General features: G+C 33.8%; 1 long non-coding RNA gene across 1 annotated transcript in view; it reads left to right on the top strand.

Annotated features, from left to right (window-relative positions):
* The window catches only part of LOC144836191 (uncharacterized), a 113,842-nt gene that overhangs the window by 5,030 nt on the left and 81,013 nt on the right, over positions 1-27,799 (top strand). The window contains exon 2 of the long non-coding RNA XR_013611152.1: positions 346-486. This is a non-coding gene — a long non-coding RNA (uncharacterized LOC144836191). The remainder of the gene's footprint in view (positions 1-345; positions 487-27,799) is intronic.

Here is a 27,799-nt window from a genome sequence, read left to right as displayed (position 1 = left end):
TAATTGTACATACCTCCTCTGGGTTTTCAGCTATGCCACCAAACCTTAGGTTGAAGGACCTAGTATATCTTTCTAGGCTAAGTACTTCATTCTCTAAACTTTTTATTCTTTTGTAATTTTCATCCACTTCAGCCATTTTCTTGTTTGATTCTTTGATAGATTTGTTCAGGTTTTCCGACGCTTTGACTACCTTATCCAGGCGTTCACTTTCAAAATCCAATGACAATCTGTAGTTTTCCTGCTTTTCTTCTACTGTATCCAGCCTCATATTGAGAGTCTGTTGATTTGTTAGAATAGTATCTAGCTTGTTGTTGAATAAAGTTTGATTTGCTTTCATAGTTGTAGGGTGCTAATTTTAGTTGACTACATAAATCATCGTGTCTATTTATTCGTTTCTGTAAACAACAATGTATTATAGTCCTGCGGTACGTACATTTGAAATCGCCAGTTTTGTTACGCTGAAATTACTGTGTATTCGAGAACCATGTGGGCACAACCTAGATGGTACGCGAGCGGTTCTCTTGAGCGTTGCTGAATGTGACATGCGGAAGTGAAGTATTACAAAACCAAAGCCGGCCACACACAGCCGGGCCCGCGTAAAAATGGAAAAGTTACGGGTTTTTACTCTATAGTTCACTATGTCGGTCGGTCGGTCTGTCTGTCGGTCGGTCTATCTGTCGGTCTGTCTGTCGGTCCGGTATCACTATGCGTTTTATCGCGTTTCTGTACTTTTTGAACTGTTTTGATGTCAACATGTGGGTATTTACGTGAAATTGTGCACCTCCTACTGTGAATGACGTTAGACGTTAGGTTAAAAACCAAATAACATTTTAAATTGAAACTTTGCAAAAGTTTAATTTATATCAGGCGCTAACTTTCTGTTGAAAAAAAATGTGTTTTACACAAAGTTACGCGCGCACGCGCATTTAAAAGTTTAAAATGCGCAAAATTAATTTTTTAATCAACTTTCTACGCGTTTCTTGTCAGTTTGAGCATGTCAAAAATTCCCATACGCGCGCAAATTTTTACGCGCGCGGTGCTTTTTTTGCATACATTTTTTATGTTTTTGCAGCCTTTTATAATAATTTTATCAACTTTTAAACAATTTCGACTTAAAATTACGTCATACGAGCACGTCGAATTGGATAATTTGCGCACGTTTTTGATGAAAAAAAAGGCAAAATTATGCCTTTATAGTTCACTATGTCGGTCGGTCTGTCTGTCAGTCTGCCGGTCTGTCTGTCGGTCCGGTATCACTATGCATTGTAGCACGCGATTTAATGGCTGTTGGCCTTGTTTATGCTTCAACCCAGCCTAGGAAATGCTTTCACTGATATCTTAATCTAGGCTTTACACTAAAGACAAACATTAAATTAAATTGTTTTTATATTATAATTAATGTATCAAAACCATACACATACAGTAAATAGTGTCAGACAAGGATAGACATTATCACCCAAAATCTTCACCATAGACGAAAAAATATTTAAGAATCTGTATCTTGATGAAAATGGAATCAACATTGACAGAGAAAGTGTAACTGACCTTAGATTGGCGGATGCTCTGACAACTACTGTACATCAGTCGAGGATATGGAAATCTATCTAATAAATAGAGAAAGTAAGAATATTGGCTTAAAAATAGGCCTACACAAAGGAAAAATAGTAGGCCATATTTACAAATAATTATAACATAGAGATTGAAAATGACAAGTATCTGCGCCAGACAGTTAAAATGGTTGAGATGAAGTTCTTATCAGAGTAAAGGCTGGTCGGAGCTGCTGTGTGATAGAACACAGAAGGCGGACTTTCAACCCATGTGTGCTTCCTACAATGACATGTGACGGCTGTGAATCCTGGACTTCAACTAAGTTTAGAAAACAAAATCTCACTCCTGTACAAAGAGCGATAGAAAGAAAAATGGGGTCACATTACGTAACAAAATAGACATAGGCCTTTTTAGGGACAAAGTAAAAAGAAGCCGGGCTGGTCATATAGCAAGAAGAGAGGACAACAGATGGACCAAAAATTGACAGAATGGTAGGCGAAAATCGGCAAAAGAAGAGGGAGAAGACAAAAACACAGATGGTGGAATGATATACATTATTCAGAAACAAATTGGGCTAGGACAGAACAGAAAGGAATGGCAATTAAAGGCTTGGGCTAAATCCGACAGGTGATAATGGTCTCATGAATTCTCCTTTTCTGTTACACTCAATTTTAAAAAGCGTAGCATAAATCTAAGATCACGTTGGGGTGGTGAAAAAAAGACAAAAACAAAAACAACCAAAACTCGTGCTATACGCCCCTGATTGAAACATTATTTTACTATTTTTAGCTAAGACCTCGAAAATACGTCTTGTTGGTGGTAGTTCAGCTAATCAAGGACGCGTAGAAGTTTTGAATAATAACATTTTATTTCCCAAAAGGCTGGCAAATGTTTTGCCCTATGTATGGTTTACTATAACAGTAAATTGTTTTTCAGTTTTTATTGTGATGATTTAATTTCCGATTTTTGTTGTTTTTTTGTACTGATGTATTATTGACACTTTACCCCAATACATTTTATTAACGATAATATTATTGTTCGTTTTTTTTCACTATAAATAAAATATATGTTGTAACCTAAGTTAAAATATCTTGAATGTTGATATTTATTTATAATTATATTGTTTGAAGGTTTACATTTAAAAAGAAATCTACTGTATGAATGTTATAGATTATTCATTAAAATCTAAATACCATCACAGCCAGCAACAAAAAGTGTTGTACATAAAACAATGGCTAATCTCAATGGAAAAAGTAAAGATGAGCAACAAGTTAAAAGATAAAAGAAACAAACAATTTTAGACATGTATTACCTTGTCAGGAAAATGCATTGTACATTTCGATACTGTGTAAATAATTTGTCTTTTCTTTCAGTCACATTTGATAATTGCCCAAGAGATGAGACAATAAGTATCACTGACTGTTCTGTATGTTTTTAGAGAATTGATAATAAATACACTTTCTTTCATATTTTCTCTCTTTAATATTTTTCCATCTTTTTAGATTTCATTAAGAGCCAAATATGTTATACAAATAGTATGAAACTTGGAATGTCTAATGCTAGGCCATGCAAACTTTAGCGTTCGGATTTAGACCACGGTAGCAGAGCAGTTAGAGACAGTGCATTCTACGGGTGAATTACCCATTGCACAATGCGCGGGCCTATTGTTGATCAATAGTGTCAATTTTCAACGAAATGCTGACCTTAAATAGATAACAATTAGAAATAAAAAAAGCTTAAAAATCTGTGCTCTGCGAGTAGCACAGATCTTAAAATATGCATCCTCCATGTACATGTATTGAAATTTGGCCTTCAAGGACAACTTGACCGAGAACCATATTTTAACAACGTATTAGCGATGTACATATGATTTCAGATTTAGATTTTGGATATCGCCACACGCGCTCGCCGTACAGCCGTCGCTGTAAATTGCTGTGACGTCACAAGTGCATGGCAAAATCTACCTCGTGAGTTTTCACTGTTGTTAACATAGAAGAGATAGGTACCGTCACTTCAATTGCTAATTCGGACTGTATTAGGCTTAACTTTGTCAACATGTTTAATCTGGTATTTTGAAGAAACACTTCAATATCAAGATAGGCAAAAGAAACAATAAACAAATTCAAAAAATTTATATTTTTACGCCTGTACGACGGCGAGCGCGCGCGGCGATATCGTAAATCTCGCGATTGTTCTGAAATCATATGGTTCTCGGTCAAGTTGTTCCTTAATAATGAAAAGAGGTACTGTACTGTATACTAGAACTATGATATCAATTTCGTATCTACGAAGTTAATCAATGTGGTTGAAGACTTAAAGCCGTATATCATTGAATGACTACAAACTGTTATAGAAATGTGTTAATGAGTCATGTGCTTGCTGTTGAATATGATTGAAAACAAAATCTATATTGAATTGAATCACAACCATCTTCATAACTAACTTTGGCAAAATATTAAAACGTTTGAAAAGGTTTCTAGGGGTTATCAATGAGCCTATTTTTAGGACAGTTAGGTGACAAAAGAGCTGTTTCAAGTTTGGCCCAGAACAATGCTTGTCTCTCTGGATGTTCTTCCCACTTGATATAAGTTGTCGTGGTCAATATCTTGTGTAAGGCTATCGGCATGTCTTTAGGTGACACCTTTCCAAGTAATACCACTATCAAGATATCTTCATGGTTGTCAAACATACGCATGCGCGCCATCTCTAATTCGTAGTTGCACCACTCACTTTTGGCAAAATGTTTGGAGACAACTAACAAAACCTTACGACTGAATTTTACAGCATTTACAATGTTTGTAGCGATTGCTTCTCCTGGAAGAAAGTCACGGTATTCGACGCATAGTTTAAAGTTCCGCTGCTTCTCCAACGATGGCTGTAAAACATCAATGACCCATTGTATGTCTTTGCTGTTGAAACAGACAAACACGTCATACCGAATGTTTTCTCCGTTGATAGTAGGAGGTCCTTGGTTGCAAATTCGCTGGTATTGTTTACGAAGGAGTCGTCGTTGGTTCCAATACCTACATTGAAATAAATAAAATTCATTGCCGATTTACATAATGCAAGATAATTCATAAAATAATTTCATCTTGCTTCTGATTTTAGCAGAGGGGCTTACTTACAATTAACTTATCTTTAGCAATATATTTGATTTAAAAATAAAAAAAGAAAGAAAAACGTATAGTTAAAAAATTTATAAAATGTTACATTCAATATTAAATTGTTTTATATTAAAAGTCTGTTGAAAAAAACTAATCAGATATCGATATTTCACTTTTGTTTTTTTTTGCGTATACATAACAGCAGGCATTTATAATACACCTGATCTTACATTAAATAGAATCTGTAGCGGTAAAAGACTGCACACACAATTACAACAATAAGCCCAGCTGAAGCAAAAGGAATTGTAATTTTTAACATTTTTTCAAATTTGCTGCAGTTTAGTTCATCAGGATTAAATTCCATTATTTTCTTGTATTTGGTGCCTTGATATGGGATACATTTTGTGTTATTCACGTTTTCAATTGTTACATTCGTTTTCCCAATCCACTTTCTAAACCACACAAAATCACAGTCACAACGAAATTTGTTGTACATCACATTTAGAATCTGTAATTGAGTCAGATTTTGAAGTCCGACATCCTCCGTGATTGTAGTCAGCAGGTTGTTTTCTAGAACCATTCGTTGTAATTGAGATAAGCCTTTGAATGCCTGTGGTGCTATAACGGTAATCTGATTGTCGTTTAGATATAGATATTTAAGAACTGATAAATTCAGGAAAGTTTCGGAGTCAATATATTTTATAGAGTTTCTTGCAAGATCAATTTTTATTAGTTTTTTACAATTGTTAAATACCTTAGGATATATTGTTGTTATTCCACAGTATTCTAGATGTAATTGTTCTAAAGAAACGAGATCATCAAGCCAGGCCAAAAGTTTATACAGCTGTGGGTTATAATCCATTGTTAATACAATCAATTTTTGCAAACCACGGAATGCATTAATATCAATGTTATGATAAATTAGCTTGTTGTTATGAAGATTTAAATATCGTAGAACAGTTAAATTCTGGAAAGAGTAGTTCTTCAGTGACGAAATACTGTTGTATTCCAGATGGTAATATTTAACATCAGTTGGCACCGTATCTTGCGATGGAATAGCTTTCAATCCTATATATGAACAAAACACATCATGATTGTAGTATACTTCTGTTTCTTCCTTACAATATTTACATTTACAGTGCTCAGGACATCTGAAATCATCTAGCGACTGAGTTCCATTTACCGACGGATTGTAATTGTAGCATTTTCGTTGACCGCTAATAGGAGAGTAGAATGTTACGAAAAGAACGATAGTAGAAGATAGAAGAGTACACATATTCATATTGGTGATGGTGTATGAACCTTTTACGTTGAAGTATAGCATAATAATGAAAGAAATTTTACTACTACTTAACTGTGGTATGGTGTGGTCGTGTTGGCGTCTCAGCAGATATGACACTACATCATGTTTATTGTGGGCTGCTTGAACAACCACACCCTGTCCTGTTTTATCATGTCGTAGATAACTTTCACTTTTATTCAAATCTACGATTGGGCTGAAAGCAATCTCCTCAGAACACTCCTTACATCCTGTGCGCACAACTATAACAATATTGATATGAGAAGTATCAGATTGTTAAACTGTATTTCTATAGTTTATATTTCTAACTGACAGGTTTTTAAAAATTGTATTTCTCAATTTACATTTACGTACAGACAATTGCATAAATATCTATCGTGATATAAATAATAGCATCGTGGCTACAACATAAGCGTCATTCATTTTTTCCAAGAGCTTAGAATATGCAGGGAGAAGGAAGAAGTTGCCAATTAGATACCAGATGTAAATGTGGATAGGCCTACATCCAAGCATAATTCATTAGTAAAACTGTTATCCACATGACAATAGATACGAGTTAATAACGCAAATTGACCAACCATCCAAACGATGAGAAAGCAATGTTACAGTAATAGTTATTCCAACCGACTAGAACTTTTTGAATTATTAAATACAGTAGTAAATTTAAAGTAATGTATACGTAAGGCAATATCAGGATATTTCTCATGACCAAAAACAGCGCCACTACCTAATCATAATACTGTATCATAATTATTAATACCTAGGGTTATCAATGAGCCTATGTTGTGGACAGTTAGGTGACAAAAGAGCTGTTTCAAGCTTGGCCCAGAACAATGCTTGTCTCTCTGGATGTTCTTCCCATTCGACCTAATCATAATACTGTATCATAATTATTAATATCTACCTTTTATTTTCCACACAACATTCATTAAAATATAAATAAAAAAAAAAATTAAGTACAATAAAGTGTGAAAAACAGGATAACCGCAAGCAAGCACTAGCTAGCTCAATTTTTAACTTGGCCGGATCGGCTAGGTCTCCTTCCCACTAGCTAGGCCTAGGTCTACTTGCTTGATGCAGTATCCGCTTTTTTGGAGAGTAAACTAGGCCTATTTTAGGCCTACTTATTAGACGATCGGGGCACCATACGTGCGGACGGCGATCGGACCTTGTTTTTCCTCAATATTTACAGCCGATTTTGTAGAACGTTTTAGGTTTAGATTGTTTAGGAGTTTGGTTGATAGGATGGGTTTGGAATCCACTGAGTTTTGTTATTTATGGGCCAATCGTCTAGTAGGCTAGCTAGGACCATGGGCCCCAATGTTTTAACGTAACCATCGTGGCATGGAATCCCTAGTCAGAATGGCTCTCACCCATAAAAAAAATGATTTAGGCTAGGCCTAGTACGTGAAGCCGATAATACGATCTGTACTTTAAAGGTATAAAAATAGTATTGACTCCGTGATCTGTACTAAATTTTGAATTTCATTAAATTCCAAATAAATATATGCTACTACTGTTATTATTAAACTTTAGGCCTAGCTTAGAAAATCTAAAAAAAATGTTTTTCACAATGATCGGGTGCTCGTCGTTTGACAGGGGGAGAGAGATGTAAATTAGTTGACAAACACAACGTACATAACGTCGCGAGTTTGGAATCCAATGATGACGTGATTTTGTGAATATCTCATGAATATTAATGAGCTTCCCTAAGCTGCTGAAAAACAGACTTTCCATGAATTTACCCTAAAATGTATATGAAATTTAATTTTTTTAATTTTACGTTATTACTTCTTCATTCTGACATGTCTATATTGTTATAATATTTTTTTTAAATAAATAAACGATATTTAAAAGCAATTTTAAACCCAGAATCCTCCTTCAAAAGTCTGTTGAAAAAAAACTAAAATTAGATATTGATATTTAACTTTTGGGTTTTTTGCGTATACATAATAGCAGGCATTTATAATACACCTGATCTTACATTAAATAGAATCTGTAGCGGTAAAAGACTGCACACACAATTACAAGAATAAGCCCAGCCGAAACAGACGGAATTGTATATTTAAAGATTTTTTCAAATTTGCTGCAGTTTAGTTCATCCGGATTAAAGTCCATTATTTTCTTGTATTCTTTTTTTTGATAAGGTATACATTTTGTGGTGTTGATGTTTTGAAGTGTAACATTCGTTTTCCCAATCCATTTACACAAATATTTGTTGTACGCCAAATTTAGAAGCTGTAATTGAGTCAGATTTTGGAGTCCAATATCCTCTGTGATTGTAGTCAGCAAGTTGTTATCTAGAGTCATTCGTTGTAATCGCGATGAACCTTTAAATACGAATAGTGGTATACTGGTAATCTTCCTTTTTATCCAATTATTTAAATGTTTTATATATTATAATGTTATATTTATGTATTTGTTTTTTATTGTTGGATAAATAAAGAAAGAAATGATGTTGATATGACTCATTTCCTTATCCATACACTATTCCAGTGATTACAGCACCCTATTCAAACGGAATGACTGCAGGTGTCCAGGTAACATCATCGCCCGCCTATACTCCAGATATTGTTGTAAACTTTGGAGTAAATGCAGTTTTTAATCTTCAGTACACATCGTCGACCACTGGTGAAACGGATGTTACGTGTGGATTTTCTTTAACATTTCTTGGTGAGTGTATTATTATTGTCATCACCATAGTGGTACATTATTATTATTGTTACACATCATCATCAACCTCATCTTTAACAATTTCTTTTTTATAGTCTTTCTTTTTAAAAATATAATTATCAGATGCAGGTGATCCCTACTACCCAAATTGTCCAGCTGGACCTTTAGTGTTTAATACAAGTGACTCTAATATGACTGAGGCAACGTGGAATGAACCCATGCCAACTGATACATCTTCTGTCACTATATCGGAGGCCAGACAGACTGAACCAGCTGAGACATCACCGGTTAACTTTCCAAAAGGAGAGACTAATCTCACATATAGGGCTACTGATAGAAGTGGTAACACCGGATTTTGCATTATAATAATTCAAGTAATTGGTAGGTAAAATTGATATTTTGAGGTAGCTAACTACCTATCTCAGACGTACTGCGAAACGTAGATTTGATAACATTAGTTCTCACTATTACGATATTGTTCCATATTTCTCTCTTAGAAACGAAATGATGGGTTTCATCGGCGTCGGCGGTAAAGTTATTTCCGGACGCATTATTTTTATTCCTCAATTTCAAACAAAAGGTCATAAACTTGCTTACCAAACTTTCGATCAGAAATGAAAGAAAGATTACTGTCAGCACTTACAATGTACTTGAACAATGTATTCTCGTGTTCATTTCTCTGTATTCTTTAGCTAAATTATAAATAAGGTGGTATATGTATATACAAATTAATCATGCTTGATTTAGTTTGCTTGTTGTGTAAGAAAAGAAAACAAGAACGAAGAGATATATTTAGAAGCCTGAAGGTGAACTGAGCTGAGTCTGAGCTTAGAAGCTTACGTTGAACCTTAAAACCAGCACTAAGGCGCAGGATTGGTCATAGCAATAAATAGCAAACAAATAGCTGTGTAAATGCTATACTTGATACAGCAAACATAGCAATAGAATAGCAAACAAATAGCTGTATAATTGCTATACCTGATACAGCAATAATAGCAAATAATAGCAAACAAATAGCTGTGTATTGTTATACCCAATACAGCAATAATAGCAAATAATAGCAAACAAATAGCTGTGTAATTGCTATACCTGATACAGCAATAATAGCAAATAATAGCAAACAAATAGCTGTATAATTGCTATACCTGTGATACAGCAATAATAGCAAATAATAGCAAACAAATAGCTGTGTAATTGCTATACCTGATACAGCAATAATAGCAAATAATAGCAAACAAATAGCTGTGTAATTGCTATACCTGATACAGCAATAATAGCAAATAATAGCAAACAAATAGCTGTGTAATTGCTATACCTGATACAGCAATAATAGCAAATAATAGCAAACAAATAGCTGTATAATTGCTATACCTGATACAGCAATAATAGCAAATAATAGCAAACAAATAGCTGTGTAATTGCTATACCTGATACAGCAATAATAGCAAATAATAGCAAACAAATAGCTGTGTAATTGCTATATGTGATACAGCAATAATAGCAAATAATAGCAAACAAATAGCTGTATAATTGCTATACCTGATACAGCAATAATAGCAAATAATAGCAAACAAATAGCTGTGTAATTGTTATACCTAATACAGCAATAATAGCAAATAATAGCAAACAAATAGCTGTATAATTGCTATACCTGATACAGCAATAATAGCAAGTAATAGCAAACAAATAGCTGTGGAATTGCTATACCTGATACATCAATAATAGCAAGTAATAGCAAACAAATAGCTGTATAATTGCTATACCTGATACAGCAATAATAGCAAGTAATAGCAAACAAATAGCTGTGTATATGCTATACAAAACAGGCTGAAAATAGCCTAGGGATAGCTGTTCTATCACTATCCTACTGCGACACATTGGTCACTTAGCAATAATAGCAAATAATAGCAAACAAATAGCTGTATAATTGCTATACCTGATACAGCAACAATAGCAAATAATAGCAAACAAATAGCTGTGTAATTGCTATACCTCATACAGCTGCAATAATAGCTGTATAATTGCTATACCTGATAGCTGTGTAATTGCTATACCTTATACAGCAATACACGAGCTTGTTGAAAATAACCAGTTAGGGTGGTCAGATCTTGGCGGTTTGCATCTGGAGTGATGTTTTTTTTTTAAGGTTATACACGTCAGGCGTTTCACATGAGGATGGTCAGATCTTGGCGGTTTACATCTGGAGTGATGTTTTTTTTATGGCTCACGTCAGGCGTTTTACATGAGGGTGGTTAGATCTTGGCAGTTTACATCTGGAGTGATGTTTTTTTTAAGGTTATACACGTCAGGCGTTTCACATGAGGGTGGTCAGATCTTGGCGGTTTACATCTGGAGTGATGTTTTTTTTAAGGTTATACACGTCAGGCGTTTTACACCTTGGCAGTTTACATCTGGAGTGATGTTTTTTTTATGGGTATACACGTCAGGCATTTCACATGATGGTGGTTAGATCTTGGCGGTTTACATCTGGAGTGATGTTTTTTTTTAAGGTTATACACGTCAGGCGTTTTACATGAGCGTGGTCAAATCTTGGCGGTTTACATCTGGAGTGATGTTTTTTTTATGGGTATACATGTCAGGCGTTTCACATGAGGGTGGTTAGATCTTGGCGGTTTATGTCACGATTAATGGTTTTTTTTAAGGGTATACACGTCAGGCGTTTTACATGAGGGTGGTTAGATCTTGGCGGTTTATGTCACGATTAATGGTTTTTTTTAAGGGTATACACGTCATGCGTTTTACATGAGGGTGGTTAGATCTTGGCGGTTTACATCTGGAGTGATGTTTTTTTTAAAGGTTATACACGTCAGGCGTTTTACATGAGGGTGGTTAGATCTTGGCGGTTTATGTCAGGATTAATGGTTTTTTTTAAGGTTATACATGTCAGGCGTTTTACATGAGGGTGGTTAGATCTTGGCGGTTTACACTGGACTGATGTTTTTTTTTTATGGGTATACACGTCAGGCGTTTTACATGAGGGTGGTTAGATCTTGGCGGTTTACATCTGGAGTGATGTTTTTTTTTAAGGTTATACACGTCAGGCGTTTTACATGAGGGTGGTTCAGTCTTGGCGGTTTACATCTTGAGTGATGTTTTTTTTTATGGGTATACACGTCAGGCGTTTCACATGAGGGTGGTTCAATCTTGGCGGTTTACATCTGGAGTGATGTTTTTTTTAAGGTTATACACGTCAGGCGTTTTACATCTTGGAAGTTTACATCTGGAGTGATGTTTTTTTTTTAGGTTATACACGTCAGGCGTTTTACATGAGCGTGGTCAGATCTTGGCGGTTTACATCTTGAGTGATGGTTTTTTTATGGGTATACATGTCAGGCGTTTCACATGAGGGTGATTCAATCTTGGCGGTTTACATCTGGAGTGATGTTTTTTTTTAAGGTTATACACGTCAGGCGTTTTACATCTTGTCGGTTTACATCTGGAGTGATGTTTTTAGGTTATACACGTCGGGCGTTTTACATGAGGGTGGTTAGATCTTGGCGGTTTACATCTGGAGTGATGTTTTTTTTATGGGTATACACGTCAGGCGTTTCACATGAGGGTGGTTAGATCTTGGCGGTTTGGCGTTTCACATGAGGGTGGTTAGATCTTGGCGGTTTATGTCAGGAGCGTTTTACATCTTGGCGGTTTACACTGGAGTGATGTTTTTTTATAGATTATACACGTCAGGCGTTTTACAAGATGGTGTTCAGATCTTGGCGGTTTACATCTGGAGTGATGTTTTTTTATGGGTATACACGTCAGGCGTTTCACATGAGGGTGGTTAGATCTTAGCGGTTTATGTCAGGATTATTAGTTTTATTTAAGGGTATACACGTCAGCCGTTTTGCATGAGGGTGGTTAGATCTTGGCGGTTTACATCTGGAGTGATGTTTTTTTTAAGGTTATACACGTCAGGCTTTTACATGAGGGTGGTTAGATCTTGGCGGTTTATGTCAGGATTAATGGGTTTTTTTAAGGGTATACACGTCAGGCATTTTACATGAGGGTGGTGATATCTTGGCGGTTTACATCTGGAGTGATGTTTTTTTAAGGGTATACACGTCAGGCGTTTCACATGATGGTGGTTATATCTTGGCAGTTTACATCTGGAGTGATGTTTTTTTAAGGGTATACACGTCAGGCGTTTCACATGAGGCGTTTCACATGAGGGTGGTTAAATCTTGGATTTAATTGTGTTTTGAAAGTTTAGTAAATATAAATTTATTCATTTAGTCTCCATACAGCAGTTAAGTGTCGTTTACAATGATGATACAAAATACAGATATAAAAAACCCCTACAATGAACAGAAATTAACATTTGCAAAATTAACAAATGACATTATAAAGTTAAACATAAGAAATAAAAGAAGGCATTTAAAAATCAACTGATAGATACAGTAAAAAAAAAAAAAAAAAAAAAAAAATAAAACAAAAACAAGCAACAACATTAGAAATTTACACTTTGCTAGTTTTACTCTGCAATACAGAACGGAAATCTGTTAAAATCTCTAGATCTATTGATTGATAATTGCGGAGCGCTTTTTCCATGCTCTTTTGGCATATATTTTGCAAAATTTCAACCCAACAAATTGTTATCATTACAGAAAGTCTGGTAGACACAAGGTCGTGTATAAAGAGAACACCTACTGATTGTTGATATGAGTGTTGTCAATGTGTTTGTCATTAGGCCATTGCAAGTTTGTATACTTGTATGTTTGTCAAGACATGCTTTAATTAAATACAATTAAGTACAAGCAAAAACAAACTACAACTTATCGTGATGGTTCATTCTCACTGATTGAATTGTCAAGCTCTGAACGCAATTCAATTATTGCGAATGTCTCGTATTTGTTAGCAATGACGATGTGTTTAGAAAACCTAAATCACAATTTACTACTTTGTCATTACATTATATCAATTACAGCCATACTTATTAACTGAACAATCAAACTGATAACTCCTATATACAGCTTGCAACAGACGGATGCTAGGTTATTGGCAATACTGTACTACAGTACTTAAAGCTGTTATAAAAACAACTACCATAAACATTATAGAAACATCTTCCAACCACATACTTATACACATTGCAATGAAATTAATTTTTTATATTTGTAAATCGGTGTTTCGGCAATTAACATGTTGCATCAAATTTCTTTGGACAGAAACTTAAAGAATCTGAAGTATCAACTGAATTCCCCTTTCTAGAAATTTTGAACTGTCAACTAAACCTAACCGTCGAAATAATCTCAAGCATCAAATGAACCCAACCCTCTAAATAATCTCAACTATCATCTGAACCCCACACTCTTAATAAACCAAACCCTTTAACCAACTGAACCTAACCATTTAAATAACCTCCACTGTGTCAACTACACCTAACCCTTTATTAGTATACACAGTGTATTCAATGTGTATTAGTGTCCTAACCACCCTCATTTAAAACCCCTGGCATGTATCCTCAGATATTCAGATATTTTTGTAATGAGAATTATTGGATTTTTTCTCTATTATTGAGAGCAAGGAACAAGTGTATTTGTCCTTAATAATGCAATATTATTTCAATGCAATGTCAATGCTACTTAATTAATTTAAAGTTTCCGTTCCCTGATCTTTGCTATTTCTTCATCATTTATAAGCAACCTTATGCTTATTTGTTTCTTCTCATAATATGCACTGCAATTTTGAGATGTAAAATTGTTCAGTATTGTTTGTGTTAAATGTGTTAAATGCTTTCATATGTTTAATGAATAAATGAAGTTACAACATAGACAATGGGTCTATATAGCTTCATGCCACCATCCTTATACAAATCAATGTCTCCAAGGTTAGGAAAAGGTGATTATTGCACCCATCTGTACCAGGGCCAAAACTGGTCCGGCCTGGATAAAATCGGTCCGGGCAGTAGGACTGTTTTTGGCAGCCAAATATGGTCCGGTCTTACAAATATATGGTGCGCAAAATTAGTCATAATGTATATTTCATTCAAAAATGCCATGATTATTGAAAATTACGAGGTTTTATTTGTTATTTTAATATTATAAATTAAGCCTATTTTTTAATTATCAACTTAGCAACTCATCAACAATTAGTACTAACATAATAGCATATCAACAGCAACCACAACTGCTTTTCCAGCTATAGCAAAAATAGCTGCTATAGCAGTAAGACTTAACCCTTAGACTTCAATAGCACAATAGCATATCAGTAGCAACCACATCTGCTTTTCGAGCTATAGCAGAAATAGCTGCTATAGCGGTGAAACACTTAGCCCTTAGACTTCAACAGCATAATAGCATATCAGTAGCAACCACAACTGCTTTTCGAGCTATAGCAAAAATAGCTGCTATAGCAGTAAGAATTAATTCTTATACTTCAATAGCACAATAGCATATCAGTAGCAACCCCAACTGCTTTTCCAGCTATAGCAGAAATAGCTGCTATAGCAGTAACACTTAACCCTTAGACTTCAATAGCATAATAGCATATCAGTAGCAACCACAACTGCTTTTTCGGCTATAGCAAAAATAGCTGCTATAGCAGTCAGACTTAACCCTTAGACATCAATAGCACAATAGCATATCAGTAGCAACCACATCTGCTATTCGAGCTATAGCAGAAATAGCTGCTATAGCAGTGAAACACTTAATCCTTAGACTTCAATAGCATAATAGCATATCAGTAGCAACCACAACTGCTTTTTCAGCTATAGCAAAAATAGCTGCTATAGCAGTAACACTTAACCCTTAGACTTCAATAGCATAATAGCAAATCAATAGCAACCATAACTGCTTTTCCAGCTATAGCAAAAATAGCTGCTATAGCAGTAACACTTAACTCTCAGACTTCAATAGCACAATAGCATATCAGTAGCAACCACAACTGCTTTTCCTGCTATAGCAGAAATAGCTGCTATAGCGGTGAAACACTTAACCCTTACACTTCAATAGCATAATAGCGTATCAGTAGCAACCACAACTGCTTTTCCAGCTATAGCAAAAATAGCTGCTATAGCAGTAACACTTAACCCTTATGACTTCAATAGCATAATAGCAAATCAATAGCAACCATAACTGCTACTTAATTAATTTAAAGTTTCCGTTCCCTGATCTTTGCTATTTCTTCATCATTTATAAGCAACCTTATGCTTATTTGTTTCTTCTCATAATATGCACTGCAATTTTGAGATGTAAAATTGTTCAGTATTGTTTGTGTTAAATGTGTTAAATGCTTTCATATGTTTAATGAATAAATGAAGTTACAACATAGACAATGGGTCTATATAGCTTCATGCCACCATCCTTATACAAATCAATGTCTCCAAGGTTAGGAAAAGGTGATTATTGCACCCATCTGTACCAGGGCCAAAACTGGTCCGGCCTGGATAAAATCGGTCCGGGCAGTAGGACTGTTTTTGGCAGCCAAATATGGTCCGGTCTTACAAATATATGGTGCGCAAAATTAGTCATAATGTATATTTCATTCAAAAATGCCATGATTATTGAAAATTACGAGGTTTTATTTGTTATTTTAATATTATAAATTAAGCCTATTTTTTAATTATCAACTTAGCAACTCATCAATAATTAGTACTAACATAATAGCATATCAACAGCAACCACAACTGCTTTTCCAGCTATAGCAAAAATAGCTGCTATAGCAGTAAGACTTAACCCTTAGACTTCAATAGCACAATAGCATATCAGTAGCAACCACATCTGCTTTTCGAGCTACGTATAGCAGAAATAGCTGCTATAGCGGTGAAACACTTAGCCCTTAGACTTTAACAGCATAATAGCATATCAGTAGCAACCACAACTGCTTTTCGAGCTATAGCAAAAATAGCTGCTATAGCAGTAAGAATTAATTCTTATACTTCAATAGCACAATAGCATATCAGTAGCAACCCCAACTGCTTTTCCAGCTATAGCAGAAATAGCTGCTATAGCAGTAACACTTAACCCTTAGACTTCAATAGCATAATAGCATATCAGTAGCAACCACAACTGCTTTTTCGGCTATAGCAAAAATAGCTGCTATAGCAGTCAGACTTAACCCTTAGACATCAATAGCACAATAGCATATCAGTAGCAACCACATCTGCTATTCGAGCTATAGCAGAAATAGCTGCTATAGCAGTGAAACACTTAATCCTTAGACTTCAATAGCATAATAGCATATCAGTAGCAACCACAACTGCTTTTTCAGCTATAGCAAAAATAGCTGCTACAGCAGTAACACTTAACCCTTAGACTTCAATAGCATAATAGCAAATCAATAGCAACCATAACTGCTTTTCCAGCTATAGCAAAAATAGCTGCTATAGCAGTAACACTTAACTCTCAGACTTCAATAGCACAATAGCATACCAGTAGCAACCACAACTGCTTTCCTGCTATAGCAGAAATAGCTGCTATAGCGGTGAAACACTTAACCCTTACACTTCAATAGCATAATAGCGTATCAGTAGCAACCACAACTGCTTTTCCAGCTATAGCAAAAATAGCTGCTATAGCAGTAACACTTAACCCTTATGACTTCAATAGCATAATAGCAAATCAATAGCAACCATAACTGCTTTTCCAGCTATAGCAAAAATAGCTGCTATAGCAGTAACGCTTAACCCTTAGACTTCAATAGCATAATAGCAAATCAATAGCAACCATAACTGATTTTCCAGCTATAGCAAAAATAGCTGCTATAGCGGTGAAATACTTAACCCTTACACTTCAATAGCATAATAGCGTATCAGTAGCAACCACAACTGCTTTTCCAGCTATAGCAAAAATAGCTGCTATAGCAGTAACACTTAACCCTTAGACTTCAATAGCATAATAGCATATCAGTAGCAACCACAACTGCTTTTCGAGCTATAGCAAAAATAGCTGCTATAGCAGTAACACTTAACTCCCAGACTTCAATAGCACAATAGCATATCAGTAGCAACCACAACTGCTTTTCCAGCTATAGCAGAAATAGCTGCTATAGCAGTGAAACACTTAGCCATTAGACTTCAATAGCACAATAACATATCAGTAGCAACCACAACTGCTTTTCCAGCTATAAGCAGAAATAGCAATATTAGCATAAATAGCATGGTTAAAGCAACAAATAGCAAAAAAAACCTGTATGCTACAACACAAGTATAAGCTCTGAAAACTCCAAAATAACCAATCCTGCGCTTTACTCAAAACCAGCTGATGCCTAGAGTTTAGAAGCTTACCTAGAGAGCTATAAGTAGCTTACTCTAGTAGAATTCACAGGCATGTTGATAAGCACTGTATTTATAATATTCTTTTACTTTATATAGTATTAATGGTCAATGTTTGGGTATGTTGCTTCGTCAATACCACAATAATAAAACTATACACAAAGATGTGCTATAACTAACTTTAATAACAACTCAAGTCAAACGAACAATATGGCGGTCTACGCACGTTGTTTCTCCTTTTCTCCAACTCCCTACGTCATACGTATGGGCGGCCTTAAGGGCCTCACAGTCAATCAATCAATTGAGCTATTCTACTATCCTTACGAACATTTCTTATAAATGTAGGCCTATATTAAATCTTATTACATGTCAATTTGATACATTCCATTGTATGATAGGGATGTATTACTGTGATTTCACTACATTTACGTTGTGTTACTTTAGTAAATCGGACAAACGGATCAGACATTGGGATTCCTAATAAATCAGTTTGAACCAGATAAAGTTGATTAACTAGAAAAAACTAAAATTGAGATGCCATTTGGAAGTAGTTCAAATGGTTTAACATTATTGTTCGTATTGAATTGCGTGACTTCTATTGTACGAATATTTCTATAACTTTATCGTCTTTATTTACAGTGTATTATGGTAAAAGCCCATTAGGCACATTCCTGTCAACTGTAATCAATAGAAACAAATTATTGTAACAGTTCGTGGAACTTTACATATTCATACATATATATGTACATATTGTTCGTATTGAATTGCGTGACTTCTTTGTACGAATATTTCTATAACTTTATCGTCTTTATTTACAGTATATTATGGTAAAAGCCCATTAGGCACATTCCTGTCAACTGTTTGTAATCAATAGAAACAAATTATTGTAACAGTTCGTGGAACTTTACATATTCATACATAATAATATATATGTACTTTGCTTGGTGTCATAGGAATGTTTGGTAATACCAACATTTCCTTCTATCATGTAGGTTAGGTAATGGGTTAGGTTATGGTCATTTGTGATTGTGTATAACAGATCTTCCTATGATACCGGAGTAATATAGCTATAGAACCAACTATCCGGCGATGATTAACGTGTAAGCTACACCTAACTTTTTCTGGAATCAGTTGCAGGAATAATTTAAAGATTTTTATTTGTGCTATTCAGATTTTACTGCAGAAAATTCACAATGTTAGCTTTAGTTAATTAACCCATATTGCTTCTTGTTTGACTATTAGTCCCAGTTCCTTTGATTTAATTTAATTATTGGAAATCACACCCAAATTAAAAGTAACATAATTCAATGCACTCTCGATGGGTTTTAAAGGTAAGCATATTGCACATTATCTGGATTTCTTTTTTGATTTGATATAAAATAATTGTATATGCCTATATTTCATTAATATTGGTATTATTACGTATCATTTTTATATCCACCTTCTTTTAACTCCATTTGAGAAATTGCGTGTCAGACATTCCTTGTTGACAGTGGAGGGCAAACAATAAACTGTGCTATTTTGAAGTGGTTTCGTAGAAGTTCTTTTCAAAGTCAAAAGGTGTGAAATTTTAAGCTTTATGTATTGTTGTACATGAATGATAGAAGAAACAAATTAGGTTATTTTAAAAGTACATGCCAGAAAAAATGATTTCAAACAAAGTTCATAACCTTGTTATTTCCTGTTCAAACAGATATTACAGATTACCGTCGATATCTGGTATCGTACGAATATAGAACACATCTTAATTCGGGTTTGCTTATGATCAATGCTGCTTAAGAGCTATAATGTCATTAATAATTTTTATTTTGATATTTGGACTTCTGAATAATCTTGTCAATTCACAAAGTGAGTATGTTATCTATTTAGACTCGTATCTTAATTAATCTTCATTGTTTTCTAAGAAATCTCAAAAGTATGAGACCCGTATTTTTGTTTTGATTGGGTCAGTAAAGTTTAGATTTGAGGGATCGTTAGTATTATTTATGTTTAGAAAGCTTAGAAAGCTGGTGGTACATTGTCCCTCTACCTATATCCTATTTTCTCCTCCTGAGTACTATATCGCATTATATTATGAAAACATTTTTTGAAAATTTTATATTTTGATGAAAATATCATATTTCAAAAATACTGTATATTGTTACGTACGGGACATTATTGTTACGGGCGGGACGGGACATATCATTTAAATCCTAATTATTTCACAAACCATGAATATTTAAAAATATTTGCCAGATATAGTTACTCTATGTCCCTATTGTACATAGTCAAGCATTTTATAACACATATTTTGCTATTAAATTTCATATATACATTTCAAAATTTATAATTGTCCATCCGCAACATTTTAATAATAGTTGTATGTGTTTTTTACATTTCAGTTAAAAGTATTGATACCACAATTTAATATTTTGTTTTCTCCTTTTAAAAACTATATGCAATACATTATAAACAAATATCATTTAAATCCTTTTCATTTTATAAAACCATGCATCTTGTTAACAGTTTCCCCCATAAATATACTGTAGTTAACTTTTTATTTCACAGTAAGCTTCAATTGTTTATAATCAAGTATTTTTTAAAAAATTGTTTATTAATTTCATACCTGCATTTCAAAATTGTTACTTTCTTAGACATTTCGATTGGGGGTTTTTCCTTACTTGTGTTTATTGAAGTAATGGCTCCAAAATTGTTATTTAATTCTTAATTTTAAATCTTCATTTTCAACTCCTAAGGATATTAAATTGCAATAGATTTAAACAAGTTTTTTAAAACTTGTATTTTTATTAATTTAAATTAATTTAATATTACGACGCATACAATTTTCATAATAAATTTTTTTTGCACAGTCTTTTTTTATTTTTTGGACTTTCATAATTAACATTGGCCATATAATATGTATACATTTATTCTACTTTGACTATATGTCTAGTTGAATTCTCAAAAATGTCCCGTCCGTAACAAACAAATACTTATATTTAATATGATTATTTTTAAACATTGTCAACAACATTATTACATTTACTATAGGCCTAGTTTACTTTTAAATAAATTATTTAAGTGCATGATATGATTTCATAATGCATCAAAATCACACCAGGCAACCACTATTCTAAAATGTTACTTGGATAATTTGTTAACAGTATTTTAAGACATCCATACCTGTACATATGAATGTTTCTTATAAAAGGATTCGTTGCACTTCATCATTTTAATTAACAGCCTATTATACACTTGAGTTAAATTAGTAACTCTTGTTTGCTACAAAAAATCCATATCTTCATTGTATGCATTTCTATTTTTGTTATATTAGCATTTAATCAATTATTATGTAAAGAAATTCTGCAAAAATATGACTACCTATCAATTGTACATTGAGTACTATATATATAGCTTGATTTACTATTACTAAAGTTTGTGTTAAATAAAATGTCAACGTTATAATCAAATAAAAAAACTGAAAAGCCATGTAACGTTTCTTAGTACTGTAACTATACAGTATGTACGTTATCGTCAATATTTATATATTGTTCATTCCGAAGGCATTGTGTTTAAAGATAAAGCTCCTTTACAATGATTTCAAGGAAAGCAATCAGGTGAATTTTAATCTGTCACCTGCCACTGGGATCAAGGGTTCATCAAAGGTCCACGAAAGATTGAACGATATTGGACATTTAAATGTCTATAAATGAATGTACTACGTGCAGGGGCGGACACAGGGGGGTTGTCCCAGTTGCCCGGGTAACACCATTAATTTCATGCTAATTGTTTTTTTCTGTCACTAAATTAAAATTTAGATCCCATTTTATCATATGTAATAACCATTAACGTTATAGAAGTCCAGTTTTGGAAGAGCCTATGTAAATTGACAGACTGCAGCGTAAAATTAACCAGCATTACAATACCGCCGACTGTCAGCGTATTTATGTGTATGGATATATCATCTGAACATGCTCAGAATGAATTGCTTGTGTGCTTCATGAGAAGGTACGAGAGGCCACACACACACTGTGTTCGTGTAAAACCCCGTCACATGGGTCGTAGATTTTTCCATAATTATTGCATTTTTGCCGGAGATTCTCCATCATTTCCGTAGTACCCTATTTATCTTCATTTTATGTCCGTAATATTGGGCCAAATTTCCGTAGTAATTACGGAAGTCTCAAACTTTGAAATAACAATGTTTAATCATATTTTCTTTTCTGAAGTGTAGTTTAATTTACGCAACACTGTTGTACAGTTTATAGTGGATAAATGAAAATGAATTTTTGATTTTTTATTTATTGATTATAATTGCCAGAATTTATTAGCTTACCGGAAGTACATTCGTCGGAGACTTCCTCTGACGTTAAAAGGCGGGATACGATGGTATTGCTGTTTGGTAGCCCGATATAGAGTGTCATTTTCGACGGCCATTTATCGTGAATTTTACGTGCGAGAGTACCATTTCTGGCCATCTAGGGGTGTCATTTAACAAAATTCGCTTCGCCAAAGGCCGACCATGGGAGGCCTGTGGTGAAAAAATCCTGGAGTCCTGGACTCTCGTGGGCAACCCCCTTAAAATAGTTCTGCGATCGTCCCTGACGTGTACCAATGTGAAACTTCAAAATAATCGAAATCAAATTGCAATAACAAACTAGAAAGCCACTCCGAGAGTGCATACCTCCGCCTGCTGTAAAATTCTCCTATATAAGATTTCTCTGGGAAAAAATATATATATATTTATGTGTGTCTTAATGCTGTGTGTGATTTAGGTTAATTTCACTACAAGCATGTGTATTCGAATTTGGTGTAACAACGTTGATTCAACTACAATAGTTTCAGTTGACAATAGAACAGCAATGCCAAAAACAAACGGGTGAATTTGAAAAGAAATAGGTTTTTTAAAACTACTCGTATAAAATAACCTGTACATTAAATTTAAAAAAAAATTACAAATTAAAACTCTTTCCTCTTGTACAAAAATGAAAGAAAAAAAAAGTTTTTTGAACAATTAGTTCTCGAGAAAATGCAATTTCAGTTTACTTGTTACTTTAAGACTGCCTCAACGGCTTTTGAAAATTCGGTCCTATCTATTAACACTAGCAGGTCTGAAAACTATATTAAAAAGTGGTCCAGAATTGGGACCGTGGTCCGGATTGCCTCCATTATTTAATGGAGTGGTCCTTCACCACATATCTATCAGTATTTCATTTTTGTAAATATCTTGTAATTACTTTTTGAGTAATCCTGCTACCAAACAAACACGATCGATTACATATACCTCCTTGGTGGAAGTAAATAAATTTGTAAAAACTGTTAAAAAAAAATACATATACACTGTCATGTGATCTCTCCCCACCCTCTCTCTCTCCCCCAGCACGCCCTCTCTCTTTCTCTCTCGCCACTGATAGGGCTTGATTATATTAAAATTACATACATGTAATGATCAATCATAACTGTTCAATATCTATAAACCTTTTTAAAAAATAACAAGAGCATTAACATTAAATACAACGAATTCATTCCTCTTCAACTACAAACATTAATTTTTTATGTGAAAATTTACATTTTCAGAACGTTTTTTCACAAAATTTCTAAGAATTTTAGCATCTATGAATATTCATCTTTAATACGCAAAGGCAATATTGATGCCTAAGTATGTCTAAGTAAAAAAAAGAGTAGTACTATTTAAATAATGAATATTATGCCTACTAATATACCTACTAACAAATATGTCTGTATTTCTAAAATTTATAAAAAGTTACAATTGTATTACAATATAAAGATTAAACCGTGTTTTCAAAAATGTTTGTATATTCAATGTTTTAATTTGGACACGCCAATATGTTTTATTGCATTTCATTAATAGATAACAACAGTCCAATGATTGAATGCCCAACAAATATAACTTCAAACAATTATTTTGGAGAAGGAAATGGACTAATAGGTATCAGCACAGATCAAGGAAGTCCAAATGCCACAGTCACCTGGGATCCTCCTGTGACAAGTGGCAATGGAACAGTGACTGTGGTGTCATCACCATATGAGTCAGGTGACATGATACCAATTGGTACTCACACAATCACCTTTACAGCAACTGATTCTTCTGGTAATATTGACATATGTGACTTTGGTCTTCAGGTTGTAGGTAAAATATTATCTGTTTTCATAAAATAGTATTGTTAAAAGTACGGTAATTGATATTTAGCTAGTAATTGTAATATATAAAATAGTACTTTTTTCTCTTGTTAATTTACAACATAATTTACTAATCGGAAATTCTGCTGACTGGGTCAATAGTTGATATTTTTTTTATTATTTTAGATAACGAAGATCCAATTATCAAAAATTGTCCAAAAGATACAACAGTAAACACTACAAATGGATTACCAACTGCTACTGTGTCTTGGATAGAACCCACAGCAACTGACAATTCTGGCTCCACATTTTTTATAAATACCATTAAAACAGGAAGTATGTTCCCGATAGGCGATAGCCTGGTAACATACACAGCATATGACTTTCCACAACTTAACACTGCTATCTGTTCTTTTCTTGTTACAGTTAAAGGTATGTGTGTTTCCTGAAATAAATAACTATTGTTGATCCACTTGATTTGCTTATTATGAATTCGCTTTTCTTTATTATATACCGTATTGTAAAGTAACACAACAATGAGTCAACTGTTTACATTACAAAATCGAGATATACTTTCAACGAGGTATAACGAGAAACAAATTTGGTCCAGTAGGGTATATCCAGTATTAAATAATAATTGTTATCATTAATTTTTATAGATCCTGAATCACCAGACATTATCAATTGTCCAATGGATATGACTGTTAACACAACAACTGGTGAGGCATTTACAATCAATGTCACATGGGTTGAACCGACAGCTACCGATAACTCTGGAGAGACTCCTGTACCAGTAGCAGACTACACTCCCGGTGATAATATGTTTCCAATTGGCGACACAACAGTCCAGTACAATGTATCAGATTCCCCTGGCAACTACAATGAAAGATGCAGTTTTGTTATCACCGTTGAAGGTAGGTTTTGATCACACTACTGTAGGTAGGCAATTTAAATTTAGAAAACGTTGTTTATTAAAATATAGTGGCGGCATCTTGTGTGTTTATAGTTTGTAAACATAATAATTATACTAGATGTTACATTTATAAATTTTAGTAAAGAGGGAAACTTTTTAATAAAATATATGTCATGTAACTGTATCACAACATATTTGATCTTCATCTGTATCTGCACAATTCTTTCTTTGTTCTTTATCAGTACCTTGATTGATAATTCTATATCTGTACAATTCTCTCTTTCCGTCAACATTTTGATTCTGATTTTCTTAAAATGTTAGCAGTATGACCAGTAACCCTCCAATTTACTGGGCTTCAAAGGTCACGTAAAGGTAATAATGTATAGCTTATGATGTGTTCAGAGATTTAAGATCATAAATCAGGAAAATGTTAGTTTAGTATTATTTTTAGAAGAGTGAGGTGCAATACTAAAATGATCCTGAAAAAGGCTAATGCTTACTATAAAGTGAGACCACTCAGAAAGATACAGTAATACAAATAATATAACAGGTTGGCATGTTAACAGTTGATTATATCAAACAATATGCTTCTGTTACAAACACATAGTAGGCCTACCATTACTTTCTTTTTCATAAATGCATTTTGATAAAGTAGTACTTTTTTCCCTTGTTAATTTACAACACAATTTACTAATCGGAAATTCTGCTGACTGGGTTCATGTTCTATTGAACAAGTGTCTATAGTTGATATTTTTTTTTTATTATTTTAGATAACGAAGATCCAATTATCAAAAATTGTCCAAACGATACTACAGTAAACACTACTAATGGATTACCAACTGCTACTGTGTCTTGGATAGAACCCACAGTAACTGACAATTCTGGCTCCAGATTAGTTATAATAAACATTAAATCAGAAAGTATGTTCCCAATAGGCGATAGCCTGGTAACATATACAGCAGTTGACCTTTCACAATTTAACACTGCTATCTGTTCCTTTATTGTTACAGTTAAAGGTATGTGTGTTTCCTGAAATAAATAACTATTGTTGATCCACTTGATTTGTTTATTATGAATTCGCTTTTCTTTATTATATACCGTATTGTAAATTAACAAAAAAAATGTTTTTTAAACTGTTTACATAATAAAATCGAGAAATACTTTTCAACGAGGTATAACGAAAAACAAATGTGATCCAGTATATCCAGTATTAAATAATAATTGTTATCATTACTTTTTAAAGATCCTGAATCACCAGATATTATCAATTGTCCAATGGATATGATTGTTAACACAACAACTGGTGAGGTATTTGCAATCAATGTCACATGGGTTGAACCGACAGCTACAGATAACTCTGGAGAGACTCCTGTACCAGTAGCAGACTACACTCCCGGTGATAATATGTTTCCAATTGGCGAAACAACAGTCCAGTACAATGTATCAGACTCCTTTGGCAACTACAATGAAAGATGCAGTTTTGTTATCACTGTTGAAGGTAGGTTTTTATCACACTACTGTAGAAAGGCAAAATGAGAAACAAATAAAAACAGCTTGTCTTGTTGTTGATTTGTGTTAATTGATCAACTATTGTGTTTTTATCCAACAGCTTCTTTATTTAGTTCAAATTAGCATTACTATTATCATAACAATCTCTACAATTCTTCACTTCTCTTGGAATACACTCTATGAGCTTTCCAACGCTGCCTTTCACATGCTGTTGACAATTACATTGTCCTGTGTAAATCGTATATTATGCGTCAAATTTAAATGTTCGATTTCTTTTTTATAATTGCATTTCATTTAAAAATTCTGTTTTCATATTTTATAAGATAAGATTTTTCTCTGTTTAAATTTACCTTTAATTCAGTTTACCTTATTGTAACAGTTGCATCCATGTTGTTGTTGTCTCTCACTGCATACTTTTATTGATGATTATTGTTTTCCTTCCGACTAGTTCTTATATTTTCATTAATAGATAATGAACGTCCAATGGTTGAATGCCCCAAAAATATAACTTCAAGCAATTATATTGGAGAAGATAATGGACTAGTTGGTGTTAGCACAAATAAAGGAAGTCCAAATGCCACAGTCACCTGGGATCCTCCTTTGGCAAGTGACAATAGTAATGAAACAGTGACTGTTGTGTCATCATCATATGAGTCAGGTGACATGATTCCAATTGGTATTCACACAATCACCTTTACAGCAACTGATTCTTCTGGTAATATTGGCACATGTGACTTTAACATCATGATTGAAGGTACAAAAAATATATACGCTTTATTTAAGAATCTAGTAAATGTATCATTAACAATTCAACAAAATAAAAAGTATGACTGATGTAGCCTAATATTAAAAGACTATTATTGGAAACTAAATACTATTTAAGTGTACTATTAACAAATATTGCCTGCTTAGAGGTTAAATATAAGATTCCCCAAGGGAATGATATTTTGTTCGAGGGAATATATATTCCCCGAGAACATGATATCATTCCCAAGGGGTTGTCAAAATCTTATATTTTACCGATATAAAAGGCGATATCTTATATTACATAGCTAACAACAAGTTGGATATCTACTACTGGGTCGGGTGCTAGATAGGCCTCCTTGTAATAAGCCTGCCTAGTTAGGCGTTGCATTCACCTTACCTTGCAAAGAATAATATACAGATAATTACTAATTAATGATTCCTTGGCAATACAATATTCACTTAGGCCTAGGTCGTTTAAATTAAAAGAATAATTTCCATCAATAAGCCTAAATTAATAACTAGAGGGTACTCCGAGAGTACAAACCTCCGCCTACTGTAAAATTCCCCTACATAAAATGTCCCTGGAAAATATATTTATATTTTTTTAATTTTTTTTTTATTAGTTCTAAATGTAAATAGGCTATGTAAATAGA

The sequence above is a fragment of the Antedon bifida genome, chromosome 2 (assembly GCF_963402885.1).
Source record: "Antedon bifida chromosome 2, ecAntBifi1.1, whole genome shotgun sequence".
Lineage (NCBI taxonomy): Eukaryota > Metazoa > Echinodermata > Crinoidea > Comatulida > Antedonidae > Antedon > Antedon bifida.
The sequence above is the reverse complement of the archived record's forward strand: the minus strand, read 5'-3'. Positions and strand labels throughout refer to the sequence as shown.